The following is a 25,553-nucleotide window of genomic DNA, read 5'->3' on the forward strand; positions in this document are numbered from 1 at the left end:
CATGTGAATGTCTGTGTTTTCTCCTCAAGGTGTTATTGTTGAATGGAGTCTAAACATAAACAGTTGTTCGCGTGAGTCCAGACCACGTGACGAACACGCAATGCATCCTGGGAATTGGAGGAACCGCGGGCCAAACTATTTCAAATCAGAGGAGTTGTGCTTATCTACCGCAAGTAAGAACCATTCATTCAATATAAGACGATATTTTTCCTTTCAAACATGTCGTTAAAAAAAATTCGTCGATAGTTGGCAGTATGTTGAATGAGACAAAAATACGCGTCTTTTTATTTATTTAATAGAAGGAACCAACTGTACGCTGGCCGACAGGGGCAAAACGTGCAGTAACGTCCAAACCCTCCAATAAATGATTCATAAAGAGAGGGTCTTCAAATTTGAGCCTTATATTATTTGTTTTATTATTTTAAGATACCTGTTCATTTAGACATAGGTACAAAAAAATCATAATTTTTTTAATTGCCCTACCTAATACCAAATGGTGAGGGTTTTTGATTGATTTGATTGAAACTTTTACTAGTAGATTGCACAGCGAAGTACATATTCCGTACAATTGACCACTAAATGGTAACACCCGAATACGTTTTTCAACTTGTTTAAGTCTGGGTCCACTTAAATTGATTCATGATACAGATATATACTATTATTATTATAATACAGTCATCACACAAGATAATCATCAGAGTATATACATTGAATTATTGACATTATTTACAATCCGGGGGGGTTAGGTTTGGTTGGTATCAACACTTCAGTCATCAACAATTGCATCATCAGAGAAATGGACATTGGAACAGTGTAGGACTGACTTGGTAGGATATGTACAGCAAGTAGTGGACATAGAGAGAGAGAGCTCAGAAAGTATAATAAAAAGTGTCTACATTTGATTATTTACGTTAGATTATTTGCAATCCGAAGAGGTATGATGTGGAAGGGAGAGTGTTAGTTTAGGGTTGAAGTTGCCTGGAGGTGTTCTTTTAGTGCGGTTTTGAAGGAGGATAGAGATGCCCTTTCTTTTACATCTGTTGGTAGTGCATTCCATATTGATGTGGCATAGAAAGAGAATGAGTTATGACCTTTGTTAGATCGGAATCTGGGTTTAACGTGGTTAGTGGAGCTCCCCCTGGTGTTGTGGTTATGGCGGTCATTTACGTTAAGGAAGTAGTTTGACATGTACTTCGGTATCAGGGAGGTGTAGCGGATTTTATAGACTAGGCTCAGTGCAAGTTGTTTTACTCTGTCCTCCACCCTGAGCCAGCCCACTTTGGAGAAGTGGGTAGGAGTGAGGTGGGATCTGGGGTGGAGGTCTAGAAGTAATCTGACTAGCTTGTTCTGGGATGTTTGGAGTCTAGATTTGAGAGTTTTGGAGGTGCTGGGGTACCAGGAGGTGCACGTGTAATCAAAAAAGGGTTGAATGAGAGTTCCCGCTAGAATCTTCATGGTGCTTTTGTTGACCAGAGAGGAGATTCTATAGAGAAATCTTGTTCGTTGGTTGACCTTTTTGATTACCTTGGTTGCCATTTTATCACAGGAAAGATTAGCCTCTAGAATGGAACCGAGGTAGGTGACCTCATCTTTCCTGGTGATAACAATGTCACCCACTTTTATAGTGAAGTCATTCCCTTTCTTAAGGTTGATGTGGGACCCAAATAAGATGGATTCCATTTTACCCAAGTGTATGGATAGTTTATTGTCAGCGAGCCAGGTGCAAATTCTACAGAGTTCAGCACTGAGGATTTTTTCCACCTGTGACTTGTCCTTGCCGGATACCAGCAGGGCCGAGTCATCCGCAAACAAAAACAATTCACAGTCGCATGCTAATGACATGTCGTTTATGTATATTAGGAACAGTAAAGGCCCTAATATACTGCCTTGGGGGACTCCACAGCTTACTGAGAGGGGGGGTGACACTGTGCCGTTCACCTCTACCACCTGTTTCCTCCCCTCCAAGTAAGATTGCCTCCAGCTCGATGAGGTTTTATCAAATCCGATTGCTCTGAGCTTGTCCAACAGTATAACGTGGTTAACGGTGTCAAAGGCCTTCTGAAGGTCCAGCATGACCATGCCGCAGTATTTGCCCGCGTCCAGGGATTAAACGTTTCACTTGTCATGTGTGTGAAATCCCTGATGCCAATCGTTAATTTACTCCAAAGTAATTAACTATGCTTAATTATGTCCAACTTAATTACCATAATGACAGTGATGAAGGTGATGATGATGTGGAGTCCTGGAGACCATTGAGACAGGAGATGGTACGACTCTGACTTGTTCATATTTTACTTTTAGGCTCACATCCCCAAAATTTTTTAAAGATATTTAAGAAGAATTTGTTTAAAATGATTTCAGAATGTGTTTTTAACTGCCCGTTATTGTCCCCTCAAACGGCAGTTTAGAATAAGCCTGCATGGAAGGTCAGAATGTATTGTTAACATTGGGAATCCATGCAGCTTCTATGCCTGGAGGTTGATGTCAATAAAGATTAAAGCATATTGCTCAAAGATTTTCATTTCAGACCATTTGTGATATTGATTCATGACGGCTGCTGGACACTGACATGCCAGATGGGTTGCTGGTTATTAGCTGGCAATATTGAAGAGTAAAGTAAGTGATGTGTTTATTCACAGACTGATTAGAATCTTTAACATTTTCCTGAACTAACTTAGCCAACTGTAAGTAATTTACCTGCTTTGGTTTTGAAATTCTAAACTTGTCGTAGCAGTGACTTTTGCAACTTTGATGACAGTTTACATTATTAATACAGTTAGTAGTAATAATGCTAAGCTCCTATTGATGGTAGTTTTACATTACTATTACATTTAATTCCATAGTAAAATGACTAATATTGCTACGTCTATTCCAGTGTTCTTGATACAACTGCAACAATTTTGGGCTGATTTATCAATGTGGTATTATTAAAAAGAGCACAGCCTTATAAAACATGCTTTGAAGTAAACTTTGATCTGATTTCTTGCTACATAAGTACTAGAGATGTCCTGATTAAAGGAATGGATATTTGCCTTTTTTAAACTATCTTTTTCCGCAGCTGTGTCCAAGTGTTTACGTGGATAAAGATTTTACTCACGTGAAATATTCATTCAAAAAGATGCACGCTCATGTAGACACAATCACATTTCCACATTCCTTGTTGCACACATGCAGGAGTTGCATGAAATCCAGGAGGGTGCGTGTCTTGCCAGAACACCGGTTCCAATTTAAGAGCAAGCTGCAACCAACAGTCTATCCACAGTGCGAAGCCACTTCAAAGGTACTGATCCTCACCACTATGGCGAAACATAAACTCAGTTTCTTCCAAGTAGCATTATCACTGGAGGACTGGAGTAAAATAAATAGGTTGCGTCGACAGCTCTTCCTCCCAAGGAAGTCAAAGTCTGCTGTCCACTCCCAAGTTCTTTTAATGGCAAATAAGCTGATGTTAAATTGACCACCAAAAGCAGTAGTTGGTATTTCGTTGTTTATTGTCAAAGCTTTGGCAATAATGAGACCAATCCAGCACCCAAGCGTTCCCTAGCCCGGTCCAGATCGGTCTCCCAAAACCCCGGAACTCCTGTCTACTCCCTCCTTCTCCTGTCCCCCCCCACCTGCTGTTTCCCCAGTCTAGCTGTGCTTCTTATCTTAGGAATGTAATGGCAGTCTCAACAAAGACAGCGCTCCGACTCTAACCAAGGACACTCGAATCCAAGCACTTTGTACCACACGAGACATTAGCTGATGTAAATATGACTATAGGAGTTTTTAGAAAGAAGTAACACTTAAATATGGATATATGGAAAATATCTCGTTCCATCACTCCCCCTTTAAGATCTTCTTATAAGATATTTTACTACTAGTTAAACACTTCTAAAGCACGCCCCACATTAAAGTAGGTGCTGTTTTTTTTCTTTGAGCAAGCTAGCAATAAAACAACAGCTTATTTACATGGGAGATAGATGGAAGGAGTCCACGTCAATGTCGTCATGGTCAGGGAAGTAAACCAACAATTCTCGAAAGTCTTAAAGTTACCACTTTGCTAGACCCCCTTTAGTGACACTTAGCCCAAGGGGCGATAAAGCAACCGCATGAGGCTATGATGGCCAAAAAAGCTCCGAATGGAGACCAAGACAGACTTAATTAGGTCAGTCCACCTGCCTAATGTGCTTAGACAGGGCCTGGAGGCCCTTTAAGGCCCTCTGAACTGAGCCATCGGGGGCAGTGTTGTTAGGAATGAAGGTACAGCATTGGTCACCAAACATTGCACACACTCCTTCCTTTGCTAGGATGCGGTCAAGGGCTATGCGGATCTGAACGGCCCTGAGGGAGGTCGGGGCAAGTTGTTCAGCAAGTCCCTCAACGGCGTCACGAGTCAGGTTGGTTAGTCTCAACGGCGGCGGGGAGTTAGAGAGGCCGCTGAAACAGGAGTTCCAAAGGGTGTTAATTTGGTGAGTGGGGTCACCAGTCCAACCATAGCACAAAGCCCAACGGCTGACGTCGGGATTCTAATGTACAATCTGTGCTTCCCACAACACCAGAATAAGTCAGCTCGTGCCTAAGGGCCTATCCTAGAGCCATCTATCAGTGTGGTGCACCAGTAACGGTTGATGTCACCCAATTTGTTGGGGGACGGAGAGGGTCCTGTAATTTGAAAACGCGTGTAATTCAGCTTTTGGGCCACAAAGGGAAGAAGTCGGGTGGCATTGTCAACAGAAGGGTACACATGTCAGTCAACTTAAAAGGGGCGGGGTAAGTGTGGGAAAAGGGACGTCCAGCGGAAGAAGCAACACAGTCACCCAGGTTTTGGCATCCACCTGAGCCACAGGTTGTCTGCACCCGCTCCTAAGGTCAAAGGTCAAAGTTACCAGGCCTTCGGTGGTGATGTCATTAGCACGCACGGATGTGAGCCTTTGAAACACCACCGAGGTGGGGTGGTACTTTAGGTGCTACAGAGGGAGTAGAGGTAGTTAACGCCCTCTCAAGGACATTAATTTTAATAATTCTTTTAGAGTCTGTAGCATTCAGGTCAACCCCCAAAACAACATAAAAGGGACGATGGGCACAACTTACCAGAGTATGTTGTCTGCATCCGACACCAATGGTTCAGGGTTGAGTCGTAACAAATATACAGATTATTACCACGGTAATAGCTATTGTGTCCCCCGTAATTAATCACACTGCACAGGTCAAAAATAAGTCTTGCTATCCCCTTTGACCCAGTCTATTTAAAGTCCGCTGTATGTTCTTAGACACTTGTCAGTCACTGTCGTCAGGAAGGATGAACTGAGACACAAAGACAGTAGAACACGCCCAAAAACCAGTCCGTCAGGGAACACTACCGGGTGCAACATCCTGCCTTTCGTCCATCAATATCAGAGTAATTTAGGTAACAAAACGGGGGTAAACATCAAACGTTTCACTTAATGTAACGACACATACAGTTATGCTGAAAACAAGCAAGAAAAACTAAGTAACATTTAGCATACTGGATTGGTCTCACACAAGGATATACAATATAGAAGTTGAAAATAGTAATGTAGGTAGAAAATCTCTCTCGTCTCTTGGGCTGAGGGGCAGATGTTGTGGCGATGTCAGCAATGACATCCCCTGGTGATCTGTCAGGTTCTTCAGCTGTAGTGCAGAGGGAGAGGTGGTACCAGGTGTCCCCTCCACCAGCCAGTCGAAGGGCGTGGGACGTCCGTTCCACGACCTTGAAGGGACCAGTCCACCTGAGCTCCGTCCACTTGCGTTTGATGACCTTGATCTTGACCCTCTCAGCGGGCGGAAGGGAATCTGTACAGAAGAACTGGCACACAAATTCTGCAATTTTTTGTGTAAAATACCATTTTGGTTTTACGCTGAGTCCTCCTTCCATGGGGGGCTGCTGGTCCTGTGAATGGTTGACCTGTATGCAGCTCATAGGGTGAAAAACTCAAAGGGCGGTAAAACAGTTTTATTCACGGACCTTCGAATGATCATTAACGCTAATTGCAACATGTCAATCCAATTAATTTTGGTCTGTGCACAGATTTTAGCCAATTAGTTTTTTATGTTCTGGTCCATCCTTTCAACCTTGCCTTGGGACTCAGGATGGTACCCCAAACCTGTGTTCTAGTCCGAAAGCCTTTTCGACCAAGGCTAAGTGAGTATTTTTTTAATGGTTGCCGTTGTCTGACCTAATCTTTTTGGGGAAACCATGTCGGGGTACTAGGTCATTCACAAGTCATTTAATTACTGATATTGCATCCTCTTTTGAGGTTGTTGTTGCTTCCGGCCAACCACTGTGATTGTCAACACAAGTCAGTACGTACCTTTTCCCTTGTACCGTATTGATCATATCAGTGAAGTCAAAGACTATACATGGTTCACCCTCACCTCCTCCATTTTCTAAATTTGATCTATTAAACTACTATCGATGTGTAAAATCGTTATTTTCAAATTAAAATTAGTTATAACTTCTTACCCACGGGAAAAACGTTAAAACTATGGAATGTGTCAGAGTCGGATGATTGTCGATTTTGTTCCAAGGAGTCTGTATCCACCCTCACTCACCCCCTTCTGTTTCTGAAAAAAGGACTGTGTTAGTCATACTATCACTTTCAGAAACATCTCAGAAAAAGGTCAGCTAATAGTCAAGTAGCGGAGGACAGGTCATGTTTGAGGTCAATGATTGTCTCTTTAGCCTCTATGGTCCACTGGGGGGTGGTGTTAGGGTAGGGGACCCCTTAGCAATATCACAATTAACTCAAACTCAACTAAACCCTAGCTTTTATGTAACTTATTCAATATGGTGAAAGTAACAAATATGCTTATATTTATATTGTCACCAATACTAGAAAAATACTACCCTTGTGGCGAATGCTTTAGCAATAGTATTTTGAAATTTTACCACACCTGGTAGCCCCAATAATTCATTAAGTCAAGCTCATGTTGTAGAAAGTTGAATGATGCGGACACGTTTGTTACTGAATACTTTCTATCAGACTTCTGCCATGGCAACTTTGTGTATGTAATGAGCAACTATAATTATTTGATATGCTTAAATGTGTAATGTGTCGTTTTAGCTCAGCTGTTGTGTAGCTGCTAGCTCCTCGTAGCCTACAGGTGTCTAAAGTGCAGCCCATAGTTATGTGTTTAACATAACCATGGGCTAAACCTAAACAATTGAAAATGTGGTATTTGGGTGTCGGTGTAATGTTTGGCAGCTACGCCGTGTCTTATCATTGGACCTAAGTTCTTTGGTTTTGTAGGCGAGACAGAGAGCAAGGGAACAATGTGGGACACAATTGTGTCCATCTTATACCATGCTAGCTGTTGCAAAGATAGGTCAACATGAGCAGCCACACCTTGAGTTCCAACATATATAAATAATCATAACATATGGCGAGTCGGGTGGCAGAACACACGGAAGCATCTCAGTCAGTCAGGGTTTTCACCGTTAGAGCCATTCCTGTTGTTTCAGGCTGTGGTATGCTTGGTAGTGGTGTCGCAGCTGGGTGGTTCAGCCGTCAGGTAACACCAGGAATGTTCCTTCTTTGCGATTTGAATGTCAGGGTACAGTCTGTAAAGGAGGTCCAGCAATCTGAACCGGAAGTGGTTTGGTGACAGGTAACCTTCTTGTGACCCCAGCGAAGCCTTTGACCTTTAAAGAGGAAGCACACAGTTTTTTTGGCACCTCTGCATTCAGAATCGAATGGGTGGCTGATAAAATTGTCCGTTGACACTCATGTCCAGCAGGGATCCCGTCGGTACTTCCTGCTGCGGCTCCTGATTTGGGCGTCCTCTTACACGCCTTCGTGTTCGTTTGTTGGCACGACGGAACCTTTCCTGTTCGGAAATGCTCGGACAGTCACTACTCCAGTGACCAGGCTGGTCACAGCCGAAACAGTGTCTACCCCAGACCGGCTTTGAAGCATCGTGTTGTCCACCACCCGAGTCCAACCGCACGTCTGTTGAGGATTCTTTCCTCCACCTGTTGGAACTCAAAAGCAAGGTCACCCACTGCTGAATATACCCTAGCTGCTCTTTGACCTTTTGGTTCTTTTAACCTTTTATCTTCAGCGATCTGTAATTTAAGTAGTCGTTTCCTTGTTGCTCTGTCATTAGCCCTATTTTGCATGGGATGAATAAAATGTCCTGCCATATATTGTTTTTGGCACCGTGTATATCAGGGTTAACTTTGTCCAAAGTGTTTGGCCAAAGGTTCCCTCCCGGAGGTACAGGTGGGAAAGCAAGGTCAACAATGGCTTGCAGGTATGCATCGGCAAGAAACTTATATTGTAGTATGTCCAAAGTGTTAATGTCATGTGTCAAAAATGTCTGCCGGAGAAAATGGTCAGACGTGTACAAGGGGTTAATTTTCGGAGGCAGGATTAAACTTAGAGGGGGCGTGTTAATACCTCCTTCTCTTGTCACTGGAGTAGGGGGCGGTGACTTAGTCAAAGTCTGGGCGGGTCGTTTGAATTGTCTTGCGCATGCGCGGCAGACAAAAAACCAATCAGTTCATTCTGTCATTAATCATCGTTTCTTTTGCTGCATTTCGTTTTTTCCACGTAATCCCCGTTTACTTTTATCATACGCCAAACTCTTAAATTCTCTCCCTGTGTGTTCCATTTTCACCAGCGCACACACACACACACACACACACACACACACACACACACACACACACACACACACACACACACACACACACACACACACACACACACACACACACACACACACACACACACACACACACACACACACACACACACACACACACACACACACACACACGAGCACGCGTAAGCACTCCCACTCACACACACTCACACTCAGCAGCACACTCTCTGCGTTTCACTTTACCATAAAACTTCCAGTTACTTTTTTTAAATTTATTTTTTATTTTATTTTACCAGACGTTTGAGTTCACGACTTTTCGAGTATTGTAAACTCCCTCTTAACCCTTTCAAGGAACGTTCTCCTTTTTTTTTTCTCTTTTTCTTTTTTCTCTACCTGCTAGTTCCATTGTCGACAACCGTCCATTCAATTGATCATTGAACGGTAGCCAATCATCACATTTTGCCCCGCCGCCATCACATTTCTGTTTGTCACACTCCAAGGCCATTGTGTCTATATTTTCTTAATTCTAGTGCCCTCAACGCAAAGGGATCTTTCAACCCGCTTCCTTAGTTTTAGTGTCTTATCACACAGGGATCTATCAACCCGCTTCCTTAGTTTTAGTGTCTTATCACACTGGGATCTATCAACCCGCTTCCTTAGTTTTAGTGTCTTATCACACTGGGATCTATCAACCCGCTTCCTTAGTTTTAGTGTCTTATCACACTGGGATCTATCAACCCGTTGCTCTTTTAGGCGGCGACCAACTACCCAGGGTGAGCCACACCCAACTATTAGTTCACTCGTCAATGAAACTGCCCGTCACGGTAATCGAGACACAATGCCGTGAGTTGACCACTTATTTACAATTTTAATGCAATGGCAGGCTCGGCAAAAATGCAATCAATCTATCGAAATCACAACTCTGCGTGCTGGGGTTCAATATAGTGTTTGACTTACAGACTTCAGGACAGACTCCTAACGCAGATTTTATCTAAAAAGAAAGGTTCTGCTCACCTTGAATTGGCCAATTGAGTCTGTCCAGAAGATTGCAAGAAGTCATCGATCAACAGCGTGCCATCCCGGACGAGCCCCCAAATTGTTGCGTCGACAGCTCTTCCTCCCAAGGAAGTCAAAGTCTGCTGTCCACTCCCAAGTTCTTTTAATGGCAAATAAGCTGATGTTAAATTGACCACCAAAAGCAGTAGTTGGTATTTCGTTGTTTATTGTCAAAGCTTTGGCAATAATGAGACCAATCCAGCACCCAAGCGTTCCCTAGCCCGGTCCAGATCGGTCTCCCAAAACCCCGGAACTCCTGTCTACTCCCTCCTTCTCCTGTCCCCCCCCCCCCCCACCTGCTGTTTCCCCAGTCTAGCTGTGCTTCTTATCTTAGGAATGTAATGGCAGTCTCAACAAAGACAGCGCTCTGACTCTAACCAAGGACACTCGAATCCAAGCACTTTGTACCACACGAGACATTAGCTGATGTAAATATGACTATAGGAGTTTTTAGAAAGAAGTAACACTTAAATATGGATACATGGAAAATATCTCGTTCCATCAGCATGCTACACACACACAGCTAACCGCTAAAACTTCAATGTGAAGTAGGGGTGATCGATTCAGATGTTAATACTATCGATATCTAGTACAGTATATATGTATGTATGTATGTATGTATATATATATATATATATATATATATATATATATATATATATATATATATATATATATATATATATATATATATATATATACAAAATATATATATATATATATATATATATATATACAAAATATATATATATATTTTTTGGTTTATGTATTTATATTTAGTTTATATATAGCTAGTATATGTAAACGATACCAAAGTGATTAGATTAATATTTTTCTTTTTCTTGTTCTTATTATTACAAAGCCTTTTTTTTGGTCGTTTTTTTTTATTGTTTGCAAAGTCAGGAAGTAAGTGTCTGGATACAGGAAGGCTTTGAAGACAAAACCCAAATTATTTAAATGGGAGCCAATTGTAGTTTTTGCTTTTGTTTTCTTATTGCGCACTAGCCAGTTTATTTTGTTAAAAAATAAATTGTATGTCGCATTCATTACCACAAATGTATAAACTAGCAAATTCAACATTTGATATAAAAGGGTGTTATTTTGTTTTACATTATTTACTTGCTATTAAGCATTTTCAGTTTTATAATCTATAGTCAAAGTATTGGATCGGGGCTAATTCAGAGCAGAATCAATTGGACTGAGAGTTGAATTGATCTGACCAGATCATAAACTAAAATGGCACTATCACATGGTCACAGTGTAACACAGACATCTACAGTCTCTTACAAAAGTGTGCGCAACGCTCACATCTCAACAATCATTCCATCACATCTTCTCAAAGGACAACATATTGAAATACAACATGCATAAACGGTATCTCAATAGTGTAGTCAGTGTACAGCTTGTACAACAGTATATATTTACTGTCATCTGAAAATACCTCAATACTCAGCAGTTGTGGTCTAAATCGCTGGCAACTCAAGTGAATCCACCTCACAGTGAACAACGATTGCATCTCTTGGAATAATGCCACCATCATAAAGTTTGCTATATATGGCCTGACCACCGGTGGAGAAGAAGCTGCAAGAAAGACTAACTCAGGTGGTGTCGTGCCTCCATGAAAATCATTTCTCTTTAAAAGCTCTCAAAAACTAGGGATGTGCCAATCGATTGTCCACAGATCTGATTTTCATGAAAAAGTATATGATTGCATTTGCCGATTAATACATTTTAAACACAAATACTAATCCCTTCTTGCTGACACTATATGTAGTTTTAGTCCCCTGGCTGACAAGTTAGCAGTTATTTATGTGTCTCCATACACAGTGTGGCGCCGCTCCCCTAATGTAATAATTAACACCTCCATTGTGGCAAAAACTGCATTTCTTAATAACTTAATTACCATTATCACTGGAGTAAAAGGCTAAACATGTTACACACTGACAGCAAGCCAGAAGCAGGCATGCTAGTTACTAAGCTAGCTTGAAACGACACCAAGAAATATAGTGCTTGGTAAAAAAAACAACTAAGTAGCTATCATCAGGAAATAAACAAGTAGATTACTAAGGGTCTAGAGCAGGGGTCTCTTTAACATTTTCTAAGCCAAGGATCCCCAAACTGACGGAAATATGGAAAAGGGACCTCTCTACCCTTATATCTCTTATAAGGGCCGCTTATCGCTAGGTGGGGACTAGTGCACTAATCGGTAGCTGGCAAGTTGGAAACTAGTGTGCTAATTGCCAGCTTGGCCCGCTAATCGCCAAGTGGCAACCAGAGCGCTAATTGCTAGCTATTGTAATTGCTAAAACCTTTTCATGTTTACATACACTGCATCTGCACTGGAGTGTGTTGGATCAATATTTATATACAGCTATACAGCATATGCTGTCTGTCATGATACACACATGACGTGCTGCGTGTATCATGATCAATATAAAGTGTGACTCACTCGAGGACTGTTGTCTCTTTAGTCCAGCTGGCAGGGGACATTTTTTCTGGTTTATTTGGGGTAAGCATGCCATTTATGTCCAAATAGCTTGTCTCCAAATTCCACATTTGCAGTTTTGAGTCGATTTCACCTCACTCTATTGGCCTCCGTCTGCTCCAACGTCTCACCCTCTTCTTCATGCTCGCTTCTAGAAACAGCAGTTCATCCTTCGTTTGTTCAGCTTTAAAAATATAAGGTAGTGAATCCTCATTTGTCCAAAAATAGTCGTTTTCGTTGTCTGTTACCTAGTCTGCCATGATTAGAAGACACACAAGCGTTTTGTATCCAGAAGTAGGAACACACTGGAATTCGGACATGCGCTGCTATGGAAACAGAAAGAAGTCATCCCCAAAAATTACTAAAATGATCAAAATACAGTAAATATTGAACATATTACAAATTGTTATGAACGTGTTTGTTACTACATTATATACAGACTTGCAGTGTGTATACAAAACGTTGATTGAGGGTTTTGAAATTGTTTAGAGGGCTTTGAAGGCTACAACAGAGACACCCATTAGCCGCATCTTTCAAGCATTTTTTTTATCACCTTTAAAAATCCTACTAAAAAAACAACAACATGTGTGTTTTTCTCTCTAATAATGGTTGTGAACAGTAGGCACAATTCCAATCAAAAGTGCAGTTTCACTTTAAAGATATTTAAATATGTGAAGAAATTGTACGGGGAATATAAATAAATATATTCTTTAAAAGTCTAATAACCAAAAATTTCACGACCTCCTACAGCTCACAGAACCCCCCAGTAAAAGACCTTCAGTCTAGAGAGAGGATTACTCTGCTCTTTGTGTCTCCCTTTGTGTTCTTGATGATTCCCTCTTGTTTTTTGCTTTTTGGTCCGAGCGCCTTCGGGACTGCACAACAAGGGGTGACATTTCCGTGACTTCTGCGCTGCCTTTCTGTAGACTTTTGGCTCCGCCTCGGGGGAGCCTTTTGGCCATGGCCATGTTTGCATCGAAAACCAGCTGCTGGCTCTCTGCCACACTGGAGTCCGCATGTAGAAACCGAGGATGGACAAGCTACAAAGAGCCCTGGCTAAATGAGCATCTATCGGTCTCCCTGGACAGATTGTCGCTCATCCTTGGCAGCCTAGGCCGGAGTCGGCTCTTTGTTGCTTTGTTGGGTCTGTTCCGAACGCAATATGTATTATTCATTGCTATTTTTTTGTTATTTTGTCGAGTTTTACTTTTGTAGCTGTGTGTACAAATGGCTCCACTAAAGTGGCAGCTGGTTTCATTAGCTTTGTGGTCTTTTAATTTGTTTTATGTCCTGTGTTTTTTAATGTTTCTCTCTTGTTTTCATGTTTTTTACCTCATGTTTTGTGGACTTTTTGTATCTGCACTGCAACCACATTATTTCCCTGTTGTGGGATAAATAAAGTCTGTCCTATCATATCCTATTTTTCCCGGGTCAGGAGATCATGCCCTGCTTAAAGGCCTACTGAAATGAATTTTTTAAATTTAAACGGGGATAGCAGATCCATTCTATGTGTCATACTTGATCATTTCGCGATATAGCCATATTTTTGCTGAAAGGATTTAGTAGAGAACATCGACGATAAAGTTTGCAACTTTTGGTCGCTGATAAAAAAAAGCCTTGCCTGTACCGGAAGTAGCGTGACGTCACAGGTTGAAAGGCTCCTCACATTTCCCCATTGTTTACACCAGCAGCTAGAGCGATTCGCACCAAGAAAGCGACGATTACCCCATTAATTTGAGCCAGGATGAAAGATTCGTGGATGAGGAACATGAGAGTGAAGGACTAGAGTGCAGTGCACGACACATCTTTTTTCGCTCTGATCGTAACTTAGGTACAAGCTGGCTCATTGGATTCCACACTCTCTCCTTTTTCTATTGTGGATCACGGATTTGTATTTTAAACCACCTCGGATACTATATCCTCTTGAAAATGAGAGTCGAGAACGCGAAATGGACATTCACAGTGACTTTTATTTCCACGACAATACATCGGCGAAGCTCTTAAGCTACGGAGCTAACGTGATAGCATCGTGCTTAAATGCAGATAGAAACAGAAGAAATAAACCCCTGACTGGAAGGATAGACAGAAAATCAACAATACTATTAAACCATGGACCTGTAAATACACGGTTAATGCTTTCCAGCTTGGCGAAGCTTAACAATGCTGTTGCTAACGACGCCATTGAAGCTAACTTAGCAACGGGACCTCACTGAGCTATAATCAATCAATCAATCAATGTTTATTTATATAGCCCTAAATCACAAGTGTCTCAAAGGGCTGTACAAGCCACAACGACATCCTCGGTACAGAGCCCACATACGGGCAAGGAAAACTCACCCCAGTGGGACGTCAATGTGAATGACTATGAGAAACCTTGGAGAGGACCGCATATGTGGGTAACCCCCGCCCTCTAGGGGAGACCGAAAGCAATGGATGTCGAGTGGGTCTGACATAATATTGTGAAAGTCCAACACATCAGCGAAAGTCCAGTCCATGGTGGGGCCAGCAGGAACCATCCCGAGCGGAGACGGGTCAGCAGCGTAGAGATGTCCCCATCCGATGAACAGGCTAGCGGTCCACCCCGGAGCAGAGTAGAAAAGAAAAGAAAAGAAAAGAAACGGCAGATCAACTGGTCTAAAAAGAGAGTCTATTTAAAGGCTAGAGTATACAAATGAGTTTTAAGATGAGACTTAAATGCTTCTACTGAGGTAGCATCTCTGACTTTTACCGGGAGGGCATTCCATAGTATTGGAGCCCGAATAGAAAACGCTCTATAGCCCGCAGACTTTTTTTGGGCTCTGGGAATCACTAATAAGCCGGAGTTCTTTGAACACAGATTTCTTGCCGGGACATATGGTACAATACAATCGGCAAGATAGGCAGGAGCTTGACCGTGTAGTATTTTATACGTAAGTAGTAAAACCTTAAAGTCGCATCTTAGGTGCACAGGAAGCCAGTGCAAGTGAGCCAGTATAGGCGTAATATGATCAAACTTTCTTGTTTTTGTCAAAAGTCTAGCAGCCGCATTTTGTACCATCTGTAATCTTTTAATGCTAGACATAGGGAGGCCCGAAAACAAAACGTTACAGTAATCGAGACGAGATGTAACGAACGCATGGATAATGATCTCAGCATCGCTTGTGGACAAAATGGAACGAATTTTAGCGATATTACGGAGATGAAAGAAGGCCGTTTTAGTAACACTCTTAATGTGTGACTCAAACGAGAGAGTTGGTTTGAAGATAATACCTAGATTCTTTACCGAGTCGCCTTGTTTAATTGTTTGGTTGTCAAATGTTAAGGTGGTATTATTAAATAGATGTCGGTGTTGAGCAGGACCGATAATCAGCATTTCCGTTTTCTTAGCAAAAAGTTAGCGGACATCCATTGTTTAATTTCATTAAGACACGCCTCCAGCTGACTACAATCCGGCGTGTTGGTCAACTTTAGGGGCATGTAGAGTTGGGTGTCATCATCATTAGCCATTTTTGCGAGGGCTGTCTCCGTAGAGTGATTTGCCCTGAAACCGGATTGAAAAGGTTCACAGAGATTGTTAGACGCTAAGTGTTCATTTAGCTGCTGTGCGACAATTTTTTCGAGGATTTTCGAGATAAACGGAAGGTGGGACACCGGCCGGTAGTTCACCATGAGGTCAGGATCGAGGTTAGGTCTTTTGAGTAGAGGATGAATAACCGCTTTTTTGAATGCTAGGGGAACAGTACCAGAGGAAAGTGATAAGTTTATAATATTTAACACTGATGGACCTAATAAAACAAAAAGCTCCTTGATAAGTTTCCCAGGAATTGGGTCAAGTAAACATGTTGTTTGTTTTGTCCCATTTACACATTTTAACAATTCCTCCAATGTTATTTCATCAAAGAGAGAGAAACTATTTTGGAGGGCAATGTCCGTCGTATATACAGTCGTATTTGTGTTAATAGAACCCAGTTGTAGCTGAGATGCATTGTCTTTAATCTCTTTTCTAATGACTTCAATTTTCTTATTAAAGAAATTCATAAAGTCATCTGCTGAGTGGGTGGAGCTACTGGGAGGAGTCCCTTGTTGGGTTAGCGATGCTACTGTACTAAACAAAAATTTAGGATCATTTTTGTTGAGGTGGATGAGATTTGAGTAATATTTAGCTTTAGCTGAGGTAAGCATGCGTTTATAAGTTATTAAACTATCACTCCATGTTTGATGGAAAACCTCGAGTTTAGTCGCACGCCATTTGCGTTCCAGCTTTCTACATGATAATTTCTGGGCTTTAGTTTCTTCTGTAAACCATGGGGTACGCCTTTTAGGGGCCCTTTTTAGCTTTAGCGGTGCTACACTATCAATGGTGTCGCGCAGGGCGTCGTTAAAGCTGTTAGAGGTTATCAATAGAGCCCACATAATTTGGGAATGGTGCCATTACCGAAGGCAGTAGGTCAGTAAGAGTCGTCGTTGTGGCAGCATTAATGTTGCGGCTGCTATAGTAGTTATTATTATTATTATTAGTTTGTTGACAATGAGTCAGAACTTCGAATTTTATAAGGTAATGATCGGACATTACTTTAGTGTAATAAAAACATTAGCGCTCCACCTACGTCAGCCCTCATCTGTTCATCAACACCTGTGCTCACCTGCGTTCCAGCGATCAACGGAAGGACGAAGGACTTCACCCGATCATCCGTGCGGTCTGCGGCTAGCGTCGGATAGCGCGTCTGCTATCCAAGTCAAAGTCCTCCTGCTTGTGTTGCTACAGCCAGCCGCTAATACACCGATCCCACCTACAACTTTCTTCTCTGCAGTCTTCATTGTTCATTAAACAAATTGCAAAAGATTCACCAACACAGATGTCCAGAATACTGTGGAATTTTGAGATGAAAACAGAGCTTTTTGTATTGGTTTCAATGGTGTACCAATACTTCCGGTTCAACGATTGACGTCACGCACATACGTCATCATACATAGACATTTTCAACCGGAAGTTTAGCGGGAAATTTAAAATTGCACTTTATAAGTTAACCCGGCCGTATTGGCATGTGTTGCAATGTTAAGATTTCCATCCATCCATCCATTTTCTACCGCTTATTCCCTTCGGGGTCACTGGAGCCTATCTCAGCTACAATCGGGCGGAAGGCGGAGTACACCCTGGACAAGTCGCCACCTCATCGCAGGGCCAACACAGATAGACAGACAACATTCACACTCACATTCACACACTAGGGCCAATTTAGTGTTGCCAATCAACCTATCCCCAGGTGCATGTCTTTGGAGGTGGGAGGAAGCCGGAGTACCCGGAGGGAACCCACGCAGTCACGGGGAGGACATGCAAACTCCACACAGAAAGATCCCGAGCCCGGGATTGAACTCACGACTACTCAGGACCTTCGTATTGTGAGGCAGACGCACTAACCCCTCTGTCACCGTGCTGCCCATGTTAAGATTTCATCATTGATATATAAACTATCAGACTGCGTGGTCGGTAGTAGTGGGTTTCAGTAGGCCTTTAACAGTATCACAATACATGTTGGAATTTATATTTCCCTCGGTGAACCGCAGCTGTCCAGTGCCGGCACCACTCATGCAGCGACAACAATGTATGTGTGTTGAGTCATTTTAAGTGTAAAGTAATCTATACTGCGATGCAAGCTGTACACTAACACTTCTTTTTTTTAATTTTTTTTTTTAATAATGTCCTGCCCAGCTTCTCGGGCAAATCATATAGCAGATGTAGATGCCCATATCGGCTGTTCAGATTTACTTTACAAAAGAGAAGTGTAGGATACTTCTCTTGTTGCCTTATTTGTATTTTGACTTTATTAAATGTATTTATATAATCATTTGGTGCAGCCGGGCCGGAGCAGGAGGGGATAGAAAGAGAGAAAAAGGAAGACAGAGGGGGGAATTGTGGGGACAAGAGGGGGATTAGACAGAGAGACAAAAACAACAACAGCAAACACAACAACAACAACAACAGAGCAACATCAGCAAATACGACATGTACAAATATGATGGTAAAAGGAATAGCAAATAAGCAGTTAGCGAAAATAAAAAATAATACAGAAATGACAATGAGCATTATTACACTAAAAATGGAGCAATATGAATACCAATAGAAATAGTGCTATTGATAATAAACAATACCAATACTTTACCTTTATTATCTACAATACAATTGTTCAAATGCAACAATACATATACGTAATGATAACTTGAGATACGAAAGAATGCAGAAAAATGGAGGGGAAGAAAGAGAAGCAACCTACATTAACCTTGTAGATTGTCATAGTAACAATAGGTTAAGCTTTGTCAGTGTGCCATGTGTTATACCCAGTTTACCCTAGGGCAACAACGTTAATATATGTTTGATGAAACGTAATTATGTGCATGAGTGTATGTGTGCATATGTACTTGTATATGTACAGTATGTGTATATGTGTGCTTGTACAGTGAATGTATATGTACAGTATGTGTATATGTGTGTTTGTACAGTGAATGTATATGTATAGAATGTGTATGTGTGTGTTTGTACAGCGAATGTATATGTACAGTATGTGTCTTTGTACAGTGAATGTATATGTACAGTATGTGTATATGTGTGTTTGTACAGTGAATGTATATGTACAGTATATGTATGTGTGTGTTTGTACAGTGAATGTATATGTGTAGTATGTGTATGTGTGTGTTTGTACAGTGAGTGTATATGTACAGTATGTGTATATGTATGTTTTTACAGTGAATGTATATGTACAGTATGTGTATACAGTATGTTTGTATAATGAATGTGCGTGTGGATGTACGAACTTTGAGTGTGTAAATATGTACTGTATTTATTTGTATATGTATGTGGGAGCGTAGGTACCTATGTATGTGTGTATGTATGTGTGTGAGTATATATGAATTTGCATGTACAATACATTTGACTCCCAGTGTGTGCGGGAGCCAGAGTACGGGCCCAGCCTCCCAGAGAGCCCATCCCACAAACAGTAGGTGCGGTGCCCAGGGAACCAGGGGCCACCGCCCCCACGCAGCCAAGCCGGACAGCGACAGGAACCCCAGAGCCTGGCACACCGCGCCGCCCACAAGGGCCAGCAGCAGGCCGCAGACAGACGCACCCGGCAGAGGACAAGGCACGAGAAAAGCAGGGGGCAGCCAGACCCCAAGCCAGCGAGAGACCACACCCCACACGGACAGAAAGGCGGGACGCCCCGCCCGAGGGGCCCGGAGACCCCCCGCAACCGGACGGGAAGACCGCCCCCGCCCCACCGGCAACACTAACACTTCTAAAGTATAACAAGGTTTCATGTCTGTGGTATACAGTACATGTACTTTAATGAAAATGGTGGCAAAAATGTGAGGGGTGTACTCACCTTTGTGCGATAAGTGATTGCACAGGAGTTAATTCCAGCCATAAACTGAAAATGTGCCACATTGATCACACATTTTGTGAGTCCCAAACCAAGTGTTACGCAATGCTGAAAGAAGCAAATGTGGGTGGGATGATGATCAGAATCATCAATTCTAATTGGCTGTTGGTATTGACAGAACAGTTCAATACTACAGTAGACTGGCAGTTGCTAGGACATGGTTCATTTGAACTTCTAACTAAATTACACTATATGTCCCCCCATTTAAGAAAAGATGCACATGACACATAGTTGTATTTCAATATTATTTTATTATTAGCAAAAGAGCCAGTTCCAGCGTGTTTACCAGAAATGAACATGAGAACAACTTCACAATCCATCCATCAGGTTTTGCACTGCACACTTTTAAGATCCTATTAGGGTTACACTATTCAATTTTGCTAAAAGACGTAGGTTGGAAGAGAAACATTGGTGCCCCCTAAATCATGGTTGCTACAGAAATGTAAAAAAAACAACAACATTAAAATGCTGCATGTTGTCACATGCAGTCACGCAGTCTGAGCTGCTGCTGTCCACATAGGGGACCTGTGTATTGCACAACTCTTCATCCAGGAATGGAGTTTAATCTCATGCCAACAAACTCCTCTACTCCTAACGCTTCATTTACACACGTCACTTGAGTAAAATATCAAGAATAACATAAAAGCATATTTCAACCCACTGATGACAAACTCTTAAATATGTGAAATATGCAACAGTAATTTGAATCACAGCAGTATAACTTAAAACGTTGCATATTACATTGTGCTACATGATGATTCATAAACACGCGTTGTCCCTAAGTTTTTTTTTTTTTTTAAAGTACCGGTACAAGTGAATTCTAATGGTCGACATATTCCTTATTATTGTCCTAAGGTTCATTTAGTTGATCACAAAAGGCCTTTGATGCTCCAGCACCTACTGTATATAGATATGAAGGTACACTATGTGGACAAAAGTATTGTGACACACTTCCAGGTTAATTATTCAATCAATTAGGGGTTGGTTGATAATACACTGGTCTTAAGATGTATTCTTTACTTGTATAGCGCATACAATATCGTAATTTCTGGACACAGCGAGGCGCCTTCACAAACGTGGGAATTGTGTGCATCAAACATTACAACACAAGCAAGTCCTTTATTGCACACTCCCTGTGTTCTGTATTGTTGCTGGTTTTTCTGTGGTAATTACAATTGTATGTGGAATCTATTTTTTAATTGTTAAATGTGTTACTTAGCTATCATTTTATATATGTTATTGAAGCATTTAAATTCAATTTGAATATCACTAAATTCTGTAAAAACAAAAAGGCATCGTTTCAAACAAGAATCCAAGTTTCCTATATTTTAAGTATTGGTTTAGGCACCGTTTCAGCACAACCACCGTTTCAAAAGTACCGATTTAATACTAGTAGGAATCGTTATCTTAAACATTTGAACGGATACGGTAACGATTCCCGATATGTGGGACTCGATAACGGTACTCAACGGCACCAAACTTCGGTACTTTTGTGTTTTCATGACGTGTTAATAAATGCTAGTTGTTTAATAATAAAATCTCTTTTTTTTTTAAATTTGACAATTAACAATGATAACTGTGCTGTCCCATTGTTTTATCTTGTTTTCTTATTACATTTCTGAGCCTCATTTGCAAGTATTATGTAGTAGACTTTGTATGCAGTTGCAATTCCAAAACCTTAGATGGCAGACTCTGGTGTGTTGCAAAGCCAGGAAGTAGTCTTTGCCATTAAGTTGAATGTGCCAGTCTATTGTTTTCTTTAGCCCTACACCAGCTGTTTCATTTTAATGTGTATCTTAGTTGTATTTTTAATTACCAAATATGGTGGTGTTGAAATCACCATGAAAAATCAGTAATATTGATCGGTAGCATGTACATGGCATATCTAATCAAATTAGCATCGAGCTAGCGCATTTTCAAAATTGGAGCCTACTGTAATTTTGAGTGCATTCTTTTGTCTTGTTGGGATGAAATATTACGAGGCAGTCCGCTCTGAGTACGTGATTCCCCGCCAAGAGCTTGAGTCGGTGCTGACCATGGCTAGTCCATGAATAATAGTTGTTCACCAATTTTGGACAACTCCAACAGTTTTGGGGCAGCTCTAATTCTGTTCCAGTGCACAAAGTAAGGTCCAATTGCAGGTATTTGTTGTGAAAAAGCTTGACTAACCCCATGAAAAAACATTTTAGAGTAAACTAAAGAACAAAGATTGTTGTCCGACATCAGCGATCCAGGACCTTACAAATGTCTGTCTGGACAAAAACAGTTGTACTAGTTGTCCCAATACTTTTGTCCTTAAAGTGCACATCTGTGTCCATGTGGACTGTGCTGCTCCGAAGGTTGTAAGGTTTGGATTCCCTGCTAACATATTTCTAAACCCAATTAATGGATTCAAATCTAGGAGTCCTGTCTTATCTTCCTCCATGGATACTTTTGATTGACTTTTTCGTGTTGTGGAAGTGTTTAATCTCTTTGTGATCATTAACTGTAAAAGAAGCTGTATTTTCTTTCCACCATATACTTTCTTTTTTTTAAAGGAAGACCATACAGATGCTCCAATTGTGCATGCAAAGATGAACACGGCTCTGAGGCAGTACATCAAAGCGTGCATTAAATAGCTACGTCAGCAGGGCTTCTTTCCAAACCGGCACCTCTTTTGAGGTAAATGCAACTTATAGAGAAGTATTTGTGATATAGCAGCATTGTAGAACTAGGAAGACAGAATTTTCTAATGTTGTCTAAATAGAAGGACTATTCAATTACGGAAAGGCGGGGGAGGGATCACAGGTTGAGAATGGTAGGGGGACACCAAAGCATTAGAAAATGTGTTGCCTAATTTTATTTTTCTCCCTTCCATTGGATTATTTTTTATTTTCAATAATCAGCAGCTTCAAATCTCATATCTAGTACATTAAGTAACACACTGTTGAAACATACAGTAGCTAGTAAAGTACAAACAGGAAGTAGCCACAAGTAAGCAATGCACTGTCTTACAATGCAGGCATCAAAAATACACTTGCAAATCTTTCCTCTTTACAAATGCAACAACACACACTCGCACTAGACTCCGACCCAAAGGGAACACTTGAGCGTCTTTACAGTAAGTTCATAAAGCGCAAAATGAAACAACTTCTTTCCGCATACATTTGCATAAAAAGTCTATAAAAATCATGGGAGTGACGACAACAAGTTTGGCTGATGTTTCCCAAGCTAAAATGAGAACAATAATAATAACAGAAGAGCAGCATTTAAAAAACAACAACTTCTAACCAGGAAACGTAACCGTAGAAAAATATACATAACCTACAAATTCACAGTCGTAATAAGGAAACTGAAGGATGAGGTATTAATTTGGTTTCGAGAACTTTTTGCAGGGGATTTTACATCTTCAAATTCAATAAGGGATCTATTGATCCTTAAATGATGAAGCCATTTGTGAAGCCGTTTAACGAGCCATTTGTGCAATATCCAATAAAAAGTTAAGGCCTATTTTCTTTAAAATCTGAATTTCATTAATATGAGGTGTGTCAGAAAAGTTCCAAGACTGTCAAGTCACTGTGAGTTCTTGCCACATGGCCAGACGACGAACCATTACATTTACATAGCAATATTATGGCGTTTGTTTCGCTCAGTGTATGGGAAGAGGCAGGAGTTGTGGCAGGAGAACTCAAGGCTGGGAATGTGTGTAGACTCCAGGGTGATTAGTTTGAATTTGAATTTATGTGACACCAGTCCTCCAATGTTTCTGACACATCTTGCATTAATACCAGGGCAATACAATTAACCAAGACAATTTTTTTAAAACCAAAATGTCAATAAGGCTTTGTCAGTCTTTTTTTCCAATGAAATTAATGGTTAAAATTATAACGTTTCTGAACTACAGGAACACTTTACTTTTCATCCAATTAACAAATCCATTGTGAGAACACACATGTTCACATTGAGTTATCTAGCTCCAGCAATCAACCCTCTTTAACCTAAAGAGTTGTCATTTGACCTGTGGTCAATAAGAGGACAGCACTGCAGTGGGCGTCCCTGTCAGATTATCTGAATAATAGTATGTCACATTTCAAATGCAAGCATTTTGCACAACATGTTATCAAAAACAGTGTATGGCAATCTGTTCGAAAATGTTGCAAAAATAATCACAGAAATCCCTAATTATTTGTACAACACCAGTTTATAAATGCTAACACCAACAGGAGGCTACATGAAAAAATCCTGCCAGTCAAAGCGGAATAAACACTAATGGCCTGATCTACTAAGACCCCAAATAACAAGTGCTACATGGCGTGTGCAAACTATAAAGTTGTGTGCATTATTATTGGGCGTGTTGCGTGTGATCTACTAAGACTGAGTGTACAATTGATAACAAATGCAAAAGTGGAGCAGACCACCTTATTTAAATTATGATTTTGCATTAACTACAATTAAGACACTCATTTCCTGCACATCCGGCATCTTGCCCCAACCTGTGGCTTGTTGCTATGTTGTTGAACAAGCAGCGCACAACTACAATCTGTGTCACTTTTGCTAAGCAATATACTCAAGAAGCGCCATCTCGACAAAAGAAGTCATGTAAACTGCTAGCATCTCTTTCCTTTCTGTGTTGTCTTATTTATTGCAACACAAATTGTAAGTTGCTCTATACACAACAATCTGTTAGTTGACAAAACAAACACCATTTAAAAAAGCCAGCGGCTACCATTGTTTTGGTGGCTGCTGTCTCCAAATCAGCCCTACAGTCATTCATCAGCTTTAAGATGGAATTGTTGGGACAGACTGTTTGTCTAATATTTTTATTTCTGAAATATGTCGATTGCAGCAATCCCAGCCAAGTGTGCGTAACTGCGCTAGTTTGCACGTACCTTAGGCATTGGTAACTGTACAAAAACTGACAAAAATGACAAAGACAGCAGCCGCAAAACAGTTTCAGGCTTGATAAATCACATTGCGAGGGCTAAATTATTATATTTCTATCTCCTCCTCCCAGTATTGTGGGCGTGAGCAGATCAAGTTTGCAGTTTGCACGTGTTTTAAAAGCATATCTTTAGTAGGTCAGGCCCAATATACTTTAAAGCTTCACATTTGATGACAGAAAAGATTGCATTAATACATTTTTCAATGAAGACACTAAGCTTTGCTTTAGGCTACCCTGTACCCCCCCGCTGTTGTTTTCATCCATGTTTTTGTTTGTCTTCCTAGCAGAGCAGAAGTTGGCGGCGAGGCGGTGATGGTGATGCTGAATGAAGCTACACGGCCTCAACCTTCACAGTGGAAGAAGCGTTCACAGTGACTCGAGGTACCTTTTCTATAGTCAAAGCCTTCCCAATACAGCGATGCATAGTCATGAGGGCCACAGTGAGGAGAGTAAGGCATAAGGAGAACCCATTCTTACTTCTTCAAAAAAGGTAAACAAACTCAATACCAAGTAGATTTGTGAGAAGCGCTGTGTGCGCTCTCTACCTAAAAAGAGTGTAAACATTTTTAAATGGCTCTTTTTTTTCTCCTCTCCTTAAGTTTGCAACACGTAGAAATCCTAAACCGTCAACAAACAAGACACTGGTCTATGTATAAAAAACAGAGAACAAAATTGCTACCTTTTTTTTTTTTTTTTACCTTTGACTACTGTTGGCAAAAGTATTCACTGTCCACAATATTAGGTACACCTACACAATCTAATGTAATAATCTATTAAAAGATCACAGGTAAATCACACATTTGTCACTTTTGGTCGATACTTATTAATTTAATAAAATGAGTTTATTTTTGTGGCTGTAGTTAGCATTGACTTGGAACTATGATGCATCTTACTGAGAGAGATTTCTCGAATTTTGTCTGTTATGTTGCATAACAAGGTGACTTACTTAGGGCTGGGCGATATGCAAAAAAAATGATCACGATTAATTTTTTCATATCATCCGTTCTCGATTAATATCACAATTTGTTTTGCATTAAAGTGGATTGTCCCATGCAGGATTATAGCGAGT

The 25,553-nt window shown here is 40.9% G+C and overlaps 1 protein-coding gene and 1 long non-coding RNA gene across 2 annotated transcripts in view; one reads left to right on the forward strand and one right to left on the reverse strand.

Moving 5' to 3' along the window:
• si:dkey-175m17.7 (uncharacterized) overlaps positions 1-25,553 on the reverse strand; it is a 99,012-nt gene that overhangs the window by 9,432 nt on the left and 64,027 nt on the right.
• Positions 116-25,283, forward strand: LOC133650648 (uncharacterized). The gene is made up of 4 exons (XR_009826269.1): positions 116-173; positions 3,175-3,280; positions 22,101-22,224; positions 24,772-25,283. It is a non-coding gene; the product is annotated as an uncharacterized LOC133650648 (long non-coding RNA).

Source organism: Entelurus aequoreus, linkage group LG05 (genome assembly GCF_033978785.1).
Source record: "Entelurus aequoreus isolate RoL-2023_Sb linkage group LG05, RoL_Eaeq_v1.1, whole genome shotgun sequence".
Classification (NCBI taxonomy): Eukaryota; Metazoa; Chordata; class Actinopteri; order Syngnathiformes; family Syngnathidae; genus Entelurus; species Entelurus aequoreus.